This window comes from Pan paniscus, chromosome 4 (assembly GCF_029289425.2).
Source record: "Pan paniscus chromosome 4, NHGRI_mPanPan1-v2.0_pri, whole genome shotgun sequence".
Classification (NCBI taxonomy): domain Eukaryota; kingdom Metazoa; phylum Chordata; class Mammalia; order Primates; family Hominidae; genus Pan; species Pan paniscus.
This window is the reverse complement of record NC_073253.2, coordinates 173134328-173146591: the sequence shown is the minus strand read 5'-3', so window position 1 is coordinate 173146591 and position 12264 is coordinate 173134328.

Below are 12264 nucleotides of genomic sequence, written 5' to 3'. Positions count from 1 at the left end.
GCTCATTGGCTGCTCAAGTCCGTCACTCAACCTAGCGTCAGCGTCCCATTGGCCGCGACGGCGCGCGCGCTCTAGACCTGGGCGGGCTTTGTCCTCATTTTAGAACGCGCGCGAGTACGGCCGCTACGGAGGGCTCCCGAAGCCGGGCGGGACGGCGCCGGGTCCAGGGCGGCGGGCAGCTACAGCACATCGGTGGGAGGGCCTAATCGGATTGTAAGCTCGTCGAGGCCGCTGGTCTCTTGCTCTCGAGGACTCCATCCCAGCATTGGCAGCCTCCGCCTCCCCATGTCCCAAAAGAGGAAACTGGGCTGGAGAAAGTTTCGCAGCCCAAGGACGCGTGGCTGGAAGTGGCAGAACCCGGGCTTCCGAGGTTGGGCGAGTGGGGTCCTCCAAGGCCCTCAGCACGGGTCGGAGGGATTGGGACTGAACCCGCCATCCCCCTGGACCTTGGTGCCCTCCAAGCCCCGCGCTCGCGCCCTGTCCGTCGCCTCCCCCAGAGATGCTCTGCAGGGACGATGAGACCTTGGTGTTCCCCGGTCCTCTGTCCCCTGGCACCACCTGAACGATTGACATCGCATTTGTACTTTTGTTTACTTAAATTTTTTCCTGTAAATCATTTGTCTTTCTTTTTCTTCCTTTTTATTTTATTTTTTGATGGAGTCTTCTCTTGTCGCCCAGACTGTAGTGCAAGGCGCGATCTCGGCTCACCGCAACCTCCGCCTCCCGGGTTCAAGCCTGTCTCAGCCTCCCGAGTAGCTGGGATTACAGGCATGCGCCACCACGCCTGGCTAATTTTTTTGTTTTTTTAGTAGAGACGGGGTTTCACCATGCTGGCCAGGGTGGTCTCGATCTCCTGACCTCGTGATCCGCCCGCCTGGGCCTCGCAAAGTACTGGGATTACAGGCGTGAGCCACCGCGTGCGGCCTTTTTTTTTTTTTTTTTTTTTTAAACAAATACGGAGGCCGGGCGCGGTGGCTCCCACCTGTAATCCCAGCACTTTGGGAGGCCCAGGCGGGCGGATCACGAGGTCAGGAGATCGAGACCATCCTGGCCAACATGGTGAAACCCCGTCTCTACTAAAAATACAAAAAAATTAGCCGGGCGTGGTGGTGGGCGCCTGTAGTCCCAGCTACCGGGAGGCTGAGGCAGGAGAATGGCGTGAACCCGGGAGGCGGAGCTTGCAGTGAGCGGAGATCGCGCCACTGCACTCCAGCCTGGGCGACAGAGCGAGACATCGTCTCAAAAACAAAACAAAACAAATACACCACTCGTGAACTCACGAGGTAAAGGACAGGGTGGGGGCGTTGTTCTCTTCCTAATACACAAAACTCCTTTATATTATCTCCTTGACCACAAAATGTTAAAGGCCTGGGTAATCCCGTTATTCCTTTTAATCATATGGGTGGCGGGCCCCAAGGCAAGCAGGATTACAACCTCTGAAGCCTGCAGGTTACCAAATAGCAACCCAGAACACAAGGAACTAGCGTTTCCAGTGGATTCCTGCAGCCAGGACCAGTGTGGTGGGCTGGGCATTCCATTTTCTCTTCTGTATCTTAACAACCAAAGTAAGGTGGTATGGTCACCAATTTTATTTTTATTATTTTATTTTTTGACACAAGGTTTTGTTCTGTAACCCAGGCTGGAGTCCAGTGGCATGATCACAGCTTACTGCAGCTTCAACCTCCCGGGCTCAAATGAGCCTCCTGCCTCAGCCTCCCAAGTAGCTGGAACCAGAAGCGTGGCCACCACGCCAAGCGAATTTTTTGTAAACACAGGGTCTCCCTATGTTGCCCAGCTAGATCACCAATTTTTTTTTTTCTTTGAGACGGGGGTCTCGCTCTGTCGCCCAGGCTGGAGTACAGTGGAGCCATCTCAGCTCACAGCAACCTCCACCTCCCGGGTTCTAGCGATTCTCCTGCCTCAGCCTCCTGAGTAGCTGGGATTGCAGGTGTGTTCCACCATGCCGGGCTAATTTTTGTATTTTTAGTAGAGATGGGGTTTTACCATGTTGACCAGGCTGGTCTTGAACTCCTGACCTCAGGTGGATCACCAATTTTAAATGAGAAAACTGAAGTCAAGAGCAGCGGCCCAAAGCTACACAACCAACTCAGGCACTAACTCCACCCAGGCACTGGAGTTGCCCTGAGAATGAAAAATGAAGATACATGGACTTCAGGCTTCTCTAGGAAAGTCCGAAGATTTAGCTCACACTGTACTGCATTCCCCCAAAGTAACAATCAAGTGCAGCTGGGATACCCATACCCAGGTGAGCAAGTGCCCTCTGGTTCACCCCAAGGCCACTCTTCACTGTCCCAGGCTAATTCCATAACAGGAAGTCACATATTTCCACACGACCTTACTCATGTCACTGAGATCTGGCAGCAAGGCTTTCAGGAAGGTCTCTAACAAACTGCTCACCCCACCTCCACCCCAGCCCTTGCCAACCCACAGAAATGAGGGCCAGGGCTGTGGCCTGCAGGAGATGATGGGCACAGCTCCCCAAGCAGTGAAGGTAATTCAGGAAATTAAGTTCAAAGTCAAAATAGTGTAGGTGCAGCCCAAAGACATTACTGCAGGCATAAATTCCCTTAATCTTCCACGTGGATTTCTTTAGCACGACTCAGAAACACTTTCAGTGACGTGTAAAGTCTGAGGATACAACATTTGGACAGCGCTTAGCAGTTTGCAAAATGCTTTCACCAACCTTGCTTTACTGGAGCTTCAAAATAGCTTTGTGAAGTTACCCATATTTTATACACAAGAATACTGAAACCACAGCTAAAACTGTGGCCATGAAACCCACACGTCCAACTCCACATTGGGGATTGTTTCCAGGGCTCCTGGCTACTGTGGGACAAGGTATGTCTGAGCTTCTGAGTTCCTTGATGTAAATTAGATCTCCTATCAAAGATCTAATTTATTCTGAGGCTCAGCTGGGCGTGGTGGCTGACGCCCGTAATCCCACCACTTTGGTAAGCCAAGGCAGGAGAATCCCATGAGGCCAGGAGTTTGAGACCAGCCTGGGCAACATAGTGGAACCCCCATCTCTACTAAAAATACAAAAAAAAGTCTGGGCATGGTGGCCCAGGCCTGTAGTCCCCCCTGCTCGGGAGGCTGAGGCACAAGAATCACTCGAACCTGGGAGAATGGAGGTTGCATCGAGCCAAGATCGCACCACTACACTCCAGGCTAAGTGACACAGCGAGACTCTGTCTCAAAATAAATAAATAAATAAATAAATAAATAAATAAATAAATAAATAATCCTGAAGCTCAAATAAGGTAATGGCTTAGAAAACACTTCATAAACTAGAAAGAACTGCAGGCAGGTAGGGGTCAGTCTCAGCAAAAAATAAAAAATGCCGGGCCGGGTGCAGTGGCTCACGCCTGTAATCCCAGCACATTGGGAGGCCGAGGCAGGCGGATCGAGACCATCCTGGCTAACACGATGAAACCCTGTCTTTACTAAAAATACAAAAATTAGCCGGGCGTGGTGGGGGGGGCGCCTGTAGTCCCAGCTACTCGGGAAGCTGAGGCAGGAGAATGGTGTGAACCCGGGAGGCAGAGCTTGCAGTGAGCCGAGATCGTGCCACTGCACTCCAGCCTGGGGGACAGAGCCAGACTCTGTCTCGAAAAAATGAAATTACATAAATAAATAAACAAAGCCTTCATATTGTATCCAAGGGTGTTTCTGCCAGAGGCAAGGCACCACACTGTTTGGGAAACAGCAGGAAGTCCTTTTGACACAAGCCTCCCTACTTTTGTTATTAGGTTCAGTTACACAGCCTGAGTAGAGGGCAATTCCATGACAGTGAGGTTCTCAAGTCAGCCAGGAGCTCAGTTACCCCTGAAAATCTCTTAAAAGGCCCATAGAGTACACACTCCCTGGGTTTGGGCTATTCAGAATATATGCATAAAATGAGGACAATCTCCAATCTAGGAAAGGACATACACAAATGCTTTTGGATTGTTTTTTAATTACATGAATTGATTTTTCTCACATTCTTTTTTTCGGTTTTTTGGCTGAGCCTGCAAGGTGGAAGTTGCATGAGTTAACTACAAATATATTGTGCCTCTGCTGTGGCCAACTCCCGCTGCAGCCACTTTCCCCGCTCCACCAAACTCCAGCTCCCCTGCTTCAGGGGAGTCCTCTAGCCAGATGAATCTTTCTAAAACACAAGTCATAAGATCTGAGAGCTACAGTGAAAAAAGGAAAAACTGAAAATGCAAGTCCCATCTTGCCACTACCTCTGTGTGAAAACCCTGGCTGACTTCCCAGTGCTGTCAGGATGAAGTCTTAGCCTTGACTTCGGGTGAATACGAGTGGGACAGACAGTTGGGGCTCCCAGAAATCTGTGTCCCCACCTTGCCAGCCTCCCTTGCTGTGTGGTCTGTGAGTGGAAGAGTTCCTTTCAGGCTGGGGCCATGGAGACTGGGGGCCTTGTCCAGACTTCCCTTCACCCCGCGACCATGTGTTCTACACGGCTGAGCTACCTTATGGAGAAGAGCTGTTTGGCCCACATCAGATTTGACACAAGCTGAAAATGAACCTGTACTGGGCCTGGCACTGAGATTTGGGATTTTTTTTTTCTCTCAAACTGTAGCCTGGCCTACTCTCACCCTCCCACCTGGCCTATAAGGTCCAGCATGAGTCGCCTCAGCTGCACCTCCTTGCCACTCTCCACTCCAGCTGTGCTGAATTTCTTTTACTTCCTAGAACTCACCAGTGCCCTCCTGCCTTTGGGCCTTTTCACCTGCTGTTCTCTCTACCTGGAACAGTCTTCCCAAATGTCACCTAACTACTGTACACATTGGGAGTTGAATTGTGTGCCCCCGCAAAAGACATGTTCACAGCCGGGCATGGTGGCTTACTCCTGTAATCCCAGCATTTTGGGAGGCCGAGGTGGGCGGATCACGAGGTCAGGAGATCGAGACCATCCTGGCTAACAGTGAAACCCCGTCTCTACTAAAAATACAAAAAATTAGCCAGGCGTGGTGGTGGGCACCTGTAGTCCCAGCTACTCAGGAGGCTGAGGCAGGAGAATGGCGTGAACCTGGGAGGTGGAGCTTGCAGTGAGCCAAGATCGTGCCACTGCACTCCAGCCTGGGCAACAGAGTGAGACTGTCTCAAAAAAAAAAAAAAAAGTTACGTTCAAATCCTAACTCCTGGTGCCTCTGAATGTGGCCTTACTTGGAAATAGTCTTTTCAGGTGGAATCAAGTTAAGATGAGGTCAAACTGGAGTATGAGGATTAAAGGCCCACATGGGAGTAGGGTGGGCCTTTAATCCTGTATGACTGGGGAACTTTAGAGGGGGAAAGACAGACACACAGGGAAAATGCCACATGACCACGGAGGCAGAGATGGCAGTGATGCATCTATAGGCCAAGAAGCACTGAGGATTGCCGGCAACACCGGAAACTAGGAGCGGGGCAAAGATCCTCCCTTGAAGCCTTCAGAGGGAGCACAGGCCCTGCTGACAGCTTGACTTTAGACTTCCAGCCTCAAGAACTGTGAGAGAATACAGCTGGGTTGCTGTAAGCCACCGGGTTGCGGCACTTGATCACAGCAGCCCCAGAAACCAAACACAACATTCAACAGACTTCCCCCTCCTCCTATGGGAAGTGTTGTGTCATACCCCGAGGAAGGGTGCCCCTCAGAACATGGGCCACACTGTTGACATTGACTGTGAGCGCCCTGAGACCCTGCATCAGGTCTGTCTCCTCCACCCTGACTCCTACGGTGGGCACGCCAGTGCCTGCAGAATGAATGCAAGATCTTTTTTTTTTTTTTGAGACAGAGTTTCGCTCTGTTGCCCAGGCTGGAGTGCAGTGGCATGATCTCAGCTCACTGCAACCTCTGCCCCCTGGGTTCAAGCGATTCTCATGCCTCAGTCTCCCGAGTAGCTGGGATTGCAGGTGTGCGCCACCACACCTGGCTAATTTTGTACTTTTAGTAGAGACAGGGTTTCACTGTGTTGGCCAGGCTGCTCTCAAACTCCTGACCTCTGGAGTTCGGCCTCCCAAAGTGCTGGGATTACAGGCGTAAGCCACTGCGCCCAGCCCCAAATCTCATCTTGAACTGTAATCCCCATAATCCCCATGTGTCATCGGAGGGACCTGGTGGGAGGTGATCGAATCGTGGGGGCGGTTTCCCCCATGCGGTTCTAGTGATAGTGAGTGCTCACGAGATCTGATGGTTTTATAAGCGTCTGGCATTTCCCCTGCTGGCACTCATCCTCTCTCCTGCTGCCCTGTGAAGAGGTGCCTTCCGCCATGATTGTAAGTTTCCTGAGGCCTCCCCACCATGCGGAACTGAGTCCATTAAACCTCTTTCCTTTATAAATTACCAAGTCTCAGGTATTTCCTTATAGCAATGTGAAAACAGACTAATACTGTTTCAAACCAGCACCTTGTGGACTAAAGTTGACTCTTGAACCTACTTGCTTGCCCTGTACAGTGCTTTGTTCTGTTTTTGTTTTTGAGATGAGGTCTCGCTGTGTCGCCCAGGCTGGAGTGCAGTCGCTATTCACCTGCGTGATTGCAGCTCAGTGTAGCCTCAAACTACTGGCCTCAAATGATCGTCCCGCTTCAACCTCCCTAGCAGCTGAGACTAAAGTTGCACACCACCTCACCCAGTCCTACACAGTGTTTGGCTCATTTGAAAAAATTGTTTGCCAACATTTATGGATTATGACATTTCTTTCATATATATATATATACACACACACACACACACATATATATGTGTGTATATATGTATATATGTGAATATATGTATATATATGTACACATATATACATATATATACACACACATATATATACACATATATGTATATTTTTTAGATGGAGTCTCACTGTGTCGCCCAGGCTGGAGTGCAGTGACATGATCTTGGCTCACTACAACCTTCACCTCCTGGGTTCAAGCGATTCTTGTGCCTTAGCCTCCCAAGTAGCTGGGATTACAAGCATGCACCACCACGCTAATTTTTGTATTTCTAGTAGAGAAAGGGTTTCATCATGTTGGCCAGGCAGATCTCGAACTCCTGACCTCGTGATCCACCCGCCTCAGCCTCCCAAAGTGCTAGGATTACAGGTGTGAGCCACCGCGCCCTGCCAGATGATGGCATTTCTACACAAGGTTATATATCCAGTTACTTTTGAAAAATTGTCAGCTAAGGTCACACTGGGCCACAGTGTCCTGTGTCCAGAATCAGCGGGAGCTGAGTCACAGTGACCCCCAGCGGATGAGGCAGGCACTGTCCAGCTAAACCCAGCCCCCACCATGTTCTAATGTCTTCTTCCAGGGTCCCACTAAACCTATTGACATTGACCAAGAGCATCTGAGATGTGGATCCCTAAGCAGACCTCCATGAAGTTCAGCTTCTTCATCTTTTTTTACATTTTTTCTGAGACAGGGTCTTGCTCTGAGTGCAGTGATGTGATCACGGCTCGCCTCGACCTCCTGGGCTCAAGTGATCCTCCCGTCTCAGCCTCTCACTTAGCTGGGACTACAGGCATGCACCACCACACCCAGCTTATTTATTTATTTAGCTAGGGACAGGGTCTCCCTGTGTTGCCCAGGCTAGTCTCAAACTCCTGGGCTCAAGCCATCTGCCTGCCTTAACTTCCCAAAGGGCTGGGATTACAGGCATGAGCCACCGCTCCCAACCTACTTCATCTTAAAAAAAAAGAGAACGGCACCTGTCTCTCCACCGTCCTGCAGGGCTATGGGAGGATGGCTGCTAGGGGTTTAGAACAGCGCCCGCTGTGAGAGCTGCTGTGACTGCTAACAGCAACAGTGGAAGCATCCAAGGGAACATTCCTTTGCCTGCTGACACCCCCAGGCCCCCAGCCACCCCGCAACAATATATCTCAAAATACATCTCAAGTCAAATCCTTGAAACAGACAAGTAAGAGATCTGGAGAGAGAATCTGCTGGCGGCCTCCCTAAAATCACACATTCTTGCAACAGCCACCCCACGCCCTGCTGAGTCTCAGAGGCAGCCTCTGTCCATCAGAAACCAATCAGAAATGGCTAGAGCCCTATTCTGGAATCAGTCCTTAATGAAGTATGTGATTCACATACAAAACCCTAATCCTCCCAGTTTCCTGGAGAGCTCACAAAGCTGCACACAGTGGGCACAGCTCACACAGGGGCCCGGCCTCGTCTGCAACACTATCCCCTGTGTAGTCTTTGAAACTTCAGACTCCCTGACCTCTGGGGCTGGACTCTCACTTTTATGAAGCATTCTAGGCACCAGTCATTGGGACAGGGACAGATTTTAGGACTCACTACTGCAGATTAGGTGGGGAGAAAGCCTATTAAACTGGGAAATTTCTGTCTCCCTCTGAGAGGCAGCAGTGGCTCCTAAAACAGGCTTTGTTTATGTTTATGTCTGCATTGCCACTAGGTCAGTGTGGACCTGCGGGCTCTTTCTTTGAGCCTCAGTTTCTTTTTTTCTTTCTTTTTTTTTTTTTTTTTTTTAGACAGGGTCTTACTCTCTGGCCCAGGCTGGATTGCAGTGGTGTGATCTCGGCTCACTGCAACCTCCATCTCCCAAGTTCAAGCGATTCTCCTGCCTCAGCCTCCCTAGTAGCTGGGATTACATGCGCCCACCACCATGCCCAGCTAATTCTTGTATTTTTAGTAGAGACGGGGTTTCGCCATGTTGGCCAGGCTGGTCTCAAACTCCTGACCTCACGTGATCCACCCACCCCAGCCTCCCAAAGTGCTGGAATTATAGGCGTGAGCCACCGTGCCCAGATTGAGCCTCAGTTTCTTTTCTTTTTTTTTTTTTTGAGACAGACTCTCGCTCTGTCGCCCAGGCTGGAGTGCAGTGGTGCAATCTCGGCTCACTGCAAGCTCCGCCTGCTGGGTTCACACCATTCCCCTGCCTCAGCCTCTGGAGTAGCTGGAACTACAGGCACCCGCCACCATGCCCGGCTAACTTTTTGTATTTTTTTTGGTAGAGACGGGGTTTCACCGTGTTAGCCAGGATGGTCTCGATCTCCTGACCTCATGATTCGCCCGCCTCGGCCTCCCCAAGTGCTGGGATTACAGGCGTCAGCCATCATGCCCGGCCGAGCCTCAGTTTCTGATTCCACAATTCATCTATTCACTCATGTATTTACTCAATTGAATTGTTGAGGCTGCAATTGCCAGCAAAATGCCCTTGACCTCCAGGACAGACTGGGTCTGTGAGCTCTAAACCCTCATGCATAACTGTCCCTTAAACATCTTTACTGAGGCTAAGCAGGGGTTCTCCAGCAGAGATGGAAAAGAAGGGGTGCAGGCAGAGAAGACGACACAGCTCAGGTTCCAAGCTTGAGAAAGCAGAGGCTGCTTGGAGAACTGCAAGTTGCTCCACACGATGAAGAGGAGCTGGGACAGCGCAGCTGGGCAAGGGCTTTGGGTGCCACGACAAAGGGTTCAGATTTATCCCGCAGGAAACTGGAAGTCAGTGAATACTGCTATGGCAGTGGTCCAGTGGAGGAGATGGGAAGGAGGGGATGAACAGAGACATCGAGGAGGGTGAGTTGGCAGAACGTTGTGTTTGTGTGTGGTGACAACCCCCAACTCCATACATGGAGCAGGATGGGCAATGAGGCTGGAACACTGGACCAGAGCCGCTTGGTGGAGGGCCTTGGACTCAGAGGCTTGCTTCTCTCAAGGAGAAACCCTTCCACCCCCTGCTTCCTGGCTATGCCTCCTGCTGGTGGCACCAATTGTCTTGACCATTTCTTCTAGTATATTTGTCCCTAAAGGCTAGAGAAGGATCAAGAGATGATCCATTTCCAAGCTCAAGTCCAAACCTTTTGGTAACAAAGGCTGGCAGAGGGGAAAGTGAGCAGGGCAGCGCTGGGCTTCCAGCCTCCCCATGCCAGGTCCTTTCACCTCCTCCACCACACCAGCCTTTGCTCTGATCAGACCCAAGGGAAAGAGACAAGGGGCACTCCGAGGTTTTCATCTTCCTACCCAAGTGCTGAGTCTGAAAGACCACAGAGACATAGACACAGAAAGCCTGCCTTTCTCCTGCCAGCCAAGAAATAGGAAGCCACAGACAGGACCATCCCCTCCGCACCTCCCACCTCCCTTCTCCCTGCACAGCAGAGGGGAAGGCAAAGCTGGCTCCGCGGGTGTGAACAGGAAGCGCAAGAAGCCCCAGCTCTGGCCGTTCCCAGCACAGGGCCAGACAAGGCAGGGCTCCCCAGGCAGGGCAGAGGAGGCAGCAGTGGGTGGGGTGTCGAGGACAGAGACTCAGCCTCCAGTCAACACAGGGAAACAGCCAGAGGCCTTCTCCTGCTGTGAAAAGAAAGGATTCTTGGCTTCTTAGGGCTTCATGCCATGCATGTCTTAACATACAATTTTCATATTCTGCCAGTGAACTGGTCAGAGCCCTTCTCCAACAGGGGCCAGGATGTAGGCTTGGAGTGGAAGACAAATACATGCTGTGTGCTGATCCAGGTGGGTGAGAGACAGAAAGCCCTCAGGGCAGGGTCTCTCTCTTTCATACTCACCACTCCTCGGCCAACTGCTTGGCAACATCTTGCTTTTTAAATTTTATTTATTTATTTATTTTTTATAGAGACGTGGTCTCACTATGTTGATCAGGCTGGTCTCAAACTCCCAGCCTCAAGCAATCCTCCTGCCTTGGCCTCCCGAAGTGCTGGGATTACAGGCATGTGCCACCATGCCCAGCCAACATCTTGCTTCTTGCCACCTGCCTTGCTGCACAGCCTCTTACAGATACCCTCAAACAGCTCAGTCCCCTACCCGCAAAGCCTAACCACTCCCTCAACTCACTGCTGCAGAAGCTTCCTCAGTGTGTGCCTCCGTGAACCCTGCCCCTCCACTTCACCTTAATGAGATCCAGCTGTCCCTCCGTGATCCCACACTCCACTGCTGAACACCAGGCCACGCCCTTCCACTTCCCCCGAGGCAAATCGGGGTCATCTCACTCGGGGCGCTCCACCTTCACTACTAGAGCAGCACTGTATACCAGATACGGATGCAAAACAGCCACAAGTGCAAACACATGTATCATTTTAATTTTTCTAATAGCCACATTAAAAAGTGACTCAACAGTGAGAAGATGCTATGGTTTGGATGTGGTTTGCCCCTAGCAAAACTCATGTTGAAATTTAATTGCCAATATAATGGCATTGAGACGTGGGGGGACCTTTCAGGGGTGTTTGGATCATGAGGGATGGGCCTTCATGACAGGATATTAATGCAAGTCCCACAGAAGTGAGTTCTCACTCTCTTGGGTCTGGATCAGTTACCTTCAGAGTTGGGTTGTCATCAAGCAAGGTTGCCCCTCGTGTTTTCCCCCTTTCCCCCACGCACCTGGTCCGCCTTCCATTTCTCTGCCACGTTTTGGTGCAGCACACAGCCCTCACCAGAAGCTGCCAGATGCAGCCGTCCAATCTGGAACTTCCCAGCCTGCAGAACCGTGAGCTAAATAAACCTCTTTTCTTTAAAAATTATCCAGTCTCAGATATTCGAACAACAGAAAGTGGACTAAGACAAAGTTAAAAAAAGTAAAAAAAAAAAGGGGGGGGGTGAAGTTAATTTCAATAATATATTTTACTTATTCTGAGATATCCAAAATATAATAAACAAAAAGTTATTGGGATATTTTCTTTTTGTACCGTCTTCAAAATCTAGTGTGTATTTTACACCTAAGCATATTTTAATTCAGTACAGCCACATTTCTTTTTCTTTTCCTCCCTCCCTTCCCTTCCTTCCCCCCTTTCTCCCTCCCTCTTTCTTTCTTTTTTCTTCCTTTCTTATTTCTTATTTTCTTTCTTCTTTCTTTTTCTTCTTTCTTTCTCTTTCTTTCTTTTCTCTCTTTCTCCTCCTCCTCCTCCTCCTCCTCCTTCTCTCTCTCTCTCTCCCTCCCTCTCTCTCTCTCTTTTTCTTTCTTTCCCTGTCACCCAGGTTTGGGATGCAGTGTTGCAATCATAGTTTGCTGTAACTTGAAACTCCTGGGTTCAAGCCATCCTCCCACGTTAACCTCCAAAAGTGCTGAGATTACAGGTGTGAGCCATCGTGACTGTCCCTGGCCACATTTCAAGTACTCAATAGCTGCATGTAGCCAGTGGCTACTATGATGAACAGGGCAGATCTAGACCAGGAGTTGGCAAACTATGGCCCATAGCCCAAATTTTGCTTACTGCTTGATTTTATATGATCCCTGAACAAAGAATGGTTTTTACATTTTTAAATCATTGAAAAAAAATCAGGCTGAGTGCAGTGGCT